We start from the raw sequence: 5,008 nt of genomic DNA on the forward strand, positions 1-5,008 counted from the left end.
CTGGGGGGACTGAGAGGAAGGGACAGCTCTTACTGCATTTCCCTGGCGTGGGCTTCTGATGGGTGTTTTACTCTACGTGAGAGTAAAAAGGAATATGTTGTTGTTGTGTTGTCCTAAAGTCTTTATTTTATATTCTTTTAAGATCTTTTGAAGGTGAGAGTTCTAAGGGGATATATTGTTATTTTTGCTATTGTAGGAGTAGTGAAATAGTAATAATTGAGTGGGATTTTGAGTAGGTAAGAGCTAAGCTTACATTTTGTCTGGGGCAGGGTAACCTTATGGAAATACCACTACCATGGTAGAATTGTGGCTATGAGCAAAAAGGCCTCTGCTCTCTGCTCCAGCTTTTTACATCAAGGCACTTAGTGTAACTTTCTACTGAAAGCTAAAATCTATATTCTAAATCTATATTTCTATTTCACTTTGTAGCTTCATATATCTCACTTTCTCCAGGTCAATCCCTGTGCCTAAATTTTCCCTGTGCCCTGAGGGGCTTGCATTCCAACACCCTGAGAGGAGGGATTGGGAGCCAGGGGGATGCTGTGGCTGGAATTCTGGAATTCTGTGACCCCCAGAGAGAACTGGAGAGCCACTGGCAATTTCACTCTGGCTTTCCAAAGGAATGGGAGGAGTTGTGTGTGGCATTCACATTCTCTGAAAAATCCCTTCCCCCAGGATTTTTCTCTTGGGAAGCTGAGGAGCCTCAGAGAAAAGGAAAACAATTCTTCTCTCATTTGCTTCTCCTGTGTTTTGCTCATGTGGAATGTGTTTGGAGATTGTTTATCCAACAGGTGATTGTTTCATTGGATTCTGCTGTGAGTTGTTTTCACCCATTGGCCAATCAGGGCCAAGATGTGTCAGGACTCTTTCTAGAGTCAGGAGTTTTCACTATTATCTTTTTATCATTGAGCAAGTGTCTTTTCTGTATTCTTTAGTATAGTATTCTTTAATATAACATAATATTATAAAATAATAAATTAGCATTCTGAGAACATGGAGTCAGATTCATCATTCCTTCCTGCCATGAGGGTCCCTGCAAATACAATAGTTGTGATTACTCTGCCTGCTCCCAAAATGCTGCTGGATGGGAGCTGCTTTTGCCTTTCTTCTGTGAGTTGGGATCAGCTCCCAGGGCAGGGACACTTCCCACCAGACCAGGCTGCTCCAAGCCCCATCCAACCTGGCCTTGGTTCTTCCCTGTCACTGGGTGGGACCATGTCCTGTGTCCTGACAAAGTTGTCAACTTTTCTGAAAGCCATATTTTCTGAAAAATCTCTTTGCCCAGGATTCTTCTCCTGGGAAGATGAGAAGACTTAGAGAAAAATGAAAACAATAATTATCTGATTTGCTTCTCCTGTGTTTTGCTGCTTTGGAATGTGTTTGGAGATTGTTTACCCACAGGTGATTTTTTCATTGGTTTCATGGGAATTGTTTTGACTCTTTGGACAGTCAGGGCCAATCTGTGTCTGATTCTGAGGAGAGAGTAATGAGTTTTCATTATTATCTTTTCAGCCTTCTGTCTGTATCCTTTCTGTATTCTTTAGTATAGTTTAGTTTAGTATTCTTTAATATAATATAGATCATAAAATAATAAATGAGCCTTCTGAGAACATGGAGTCAGATTCACCATTCCTTCCTGCCATGGGAGTCTCAGAAAATACAGTCAGTATTTTATTTATATATTACTCACTCGACTTAGCTCAACTTCCAGAGAAATAGAAAAAATTGCATGTTTGAGTCCAGAATTTTTTTCCCGAGGACATTTGGAGAGGGGCTGCGAGTGCCCAGTGTCTGTGATTTAATGGGAGCAGCACACATTGAGGTGCTTGAAAAGCCAGGTTTTCTCACAAAGTGCTCTCCCATCATTTGCTCAGCCTGAATCATCAATTTCTCTCAGATTCCCCAAAGTTTTCCTGCTTTTTAAAGCCCAGGCTTCCCTCAGCAGCCTGAGCTCTGTGCCTGAGGGATCTGCAGTGATTCATCAGGGAGACAAGGCATCCCAAACAACACCAAGGTCAAATGCTTCTTAAGGCAAAACTATTCTGGGATGGTCTGTGGCCCTAGCAGGGAGAACAGAGCTCCTGCGTGGCCAAACCAGGCCAATCACAGATGGAGAAGGATTTCTCCTCGTCACTCAGAGCCCTGCTCAAGCAAGCACCACACGCTTTACATACTGTAACAAAATGTAAGTTTTATTCCATATTATTAGTAATGGATGTGGAATAGCCACAGTTGAGTTGGACTGATGTCCCTTTCCCTTTTGACCAGTGGTTCATATTCTAACTACAGCCCAGATGTAACATTTACACTGCAAAATACTTACAGGTTCAACCTCATACTCCAAAACTTTCTAGTACAAATACAGTTAGTACATTTAAAAAAAATAACAACCAAAAAAAAAAAAAGAAAAAAAACCCCACCAATCCCAGACACTTTGTAACAGCACAGACTGGTTATGGCCTTGAGTTTAGTTCAAGTATTTCCCAGTGGAATGCAATGCAAGCAAGAAGGTAATCTGGCTTTTGTGGGACATTCCTGGCCCTGAATGGTAAGAAGAGAAATATAAGTGTGGGCACTTTATCTGACCAAGTTTAGTGAGAGAGTCAACATTTATGATTAGTTCAGCCACAAAGCCAAACCTCCCTTGCGTGTGTGGACAAAACTGCTACCTGGAGAAAAGACAAAAATAAAAGCAAAGCATTAATTACACCATTGGCATTTCTTCCGTGGCTGATACTCCACCCTCTAAACGAATTTCCTCGAGCTGCTGGTTGAGTTAGGAACAATTGTGGTGGGGATTTTGCTTGTGGCTGTGAATATTTTGCTGCTCTGTCCTTTTCCTGCCCCCAGTGACAGGATGAAAGGAGGGATTGCTGCTCCTGCCTGGAAAGGAGTCATTCCTGCAGAGTCATCATCATTGCATTTGGTCACCTTGGCAGTGACTCAGTGGAGAAACCCAACATCCTAAAGGGTTTACAGAGTGGAGGAGGAAGGGGGGAAGTGAGCAAATCAGTATATATAACAATAATAATTGTTATAATAGTAATAATCTTTTCTCTTCCTAGGAATGTCTGACCCATGCTGGCTCCTGTGAGTGGCCCAAATGGGATTTAGGAGAGCTTGGATCCCTCCTCCCCATGCTCAGAGGATCAGCAGGGTCCTCCTGGCTCCCAGGCACCCCTGACACCAGCTGGGAATGCACCCCTGTGCTTGAGTCCCTGGCAAAACTCTTGGAAAACATGGGAAAGCAGGATCAGCTCCCATTGGGAAGGGATGTTGTGCAGGGAAATACTCCAGGCCGGAGGGATGAGCAGGGCTGGGAGTGGCCACCCTGTGTCCCTGCCCAACGAGGGGTTATTGATCCCCCAAGAGTCTGCCCTGGCTCTGGTACCCATCAATATTGCAATTATTGACTCTCCCTGCAGAAAACAGCCTGTGCATGTGAGATGGGAGGGTGACACCAGCTGGGGAGAGGCTCCAAACCCTCTGCAGGACCCAGGGGTCACTCAGAGCCCCCTTGGCTCGCTGTGTGACAATAAAAAAAAGGGATTTAAAGGAGGGCAGGAAGATTCTGACTGTACAACCACACATCTGGAGAGGGGAGCGGTGGGGTTTTGGGGAGGAGCAGAGCGCAGGAAGAGGAGAAGGGAGCAAAGGTGACACAAGGAGCAGCACTGCCACACTGCTGGGAATTTGTCAAGTGACTGGTGGTGGTCCAAAGACACCAGAGAAAACCATGCTAGAAAATCAGCCCTTGCAGAAAGGTTGGTGGGACTGGAGGAGTTCAGCTTAAAGCACATTTGAGGGTGAAAACAGTCTCCAAACAGCCAAAATATGCAGAGGCTAAAGGCATGAGACTTCTCCATGTCTCCATGGGGTTGCAGAGAGGGGGTTCATGTCACCCTTCAGGGAGTCATTTGATGGTGGCAAGTTGGCAAGAAGATCCATGGTCTTTCCCCACCCTGCGGCTCCAAACCTGGAATCTCCTCCTGCTGGGGTATTGCTGGGGCAGCCCTGCTGGATAGACTGGGTTTAATGGGTTAATCAGGCGTCTGTGACCAGCTTTGGGGGGTTTTAGCTTAAAATCTGCCCCTTGGCGAAGCGTTGGCCAAGATTTTTTCCTGGAGCAAGAACAAGGGAGTCACGTTCCCATCCCTGGTATGGTGACTCAGGGGGGATGTGCAGGTCAGCAGGAGCTGAGGAGCAGATCTGAGTCACCAGCAAGTGCTCAGGCCATGAATGGTGCTGAGGGAGGTAGGTAGGGGCAGGAGAAACCCAAAATCCTGCATTCCTGCCTCCCAGCATCGTGTGGGAAGCACAAGTTGATCTGGGGCTGTGGGATTGTTGCTCATGGAAAAGGAATCACAAGAACCCACGCAGCATCCAGCCATGGTTATCCTCAGAGTTTCCATCCCTCCTTGGGATCACAACTTTAAATGCACACAGGGACACAGGGCTGGGAATAAAGGAGAAGTGCCACTGATGTGGGGGACAAGCTGGTGCCCTGCACAGCTGCAGTGACCAGGGAACAAATTTCCACCCAGCATCACCTCTCTCCTCCCCAGCAGCCTGGGCTGTGGCCCTGCAGGCTTTTTTTGTCCAGGTTTCAGCAGCTCTGTGAGCAGCCAGCCTCTCCTGCTGTGCCCAGCACATCCCCAGCCAGCAGGGAGCACATTCCCACACACGGGACAAGGACAAACAGAGCACTTGGATAGGTTTGTCACCACCGTGGTGTGACCCTTCCGAGCCTTTCCTGCAAAACTCCCAGCTGGATAGATGGATGGATGGATGGATGGATGGATGGATGGATGGATGGATGGATGGATGATGGATGGAGGGAGGGAGGGATGGATGGATGGATGGATGGATGGATGGATGGATGGATGGATGGATGGAACTACTGGCTGCTGCTGCACTGATCCTCCTCCTGCATCCACTGACCCTTTTGTGAGGGGAAGATCTCGAGCTGCAAGAGCAAACAGCATTCCAGGCATTTTATAAATGCCTT

The sequence above is a fragment of the Geospiza fortis genome, unplaced genomic scaffold (assembly GCF_000277835.1).
Source record: "Geospiza fortis unplaced genomic scaffold, GeoFor_1.0 scaffold34, whole genome shotgun sequence".
Lineage (NCBI taxonomy): Eukaryota > Metazoa > Chordata > Aves > Passeriformes > Thraupidae > Geospiza > Geospiza fortis.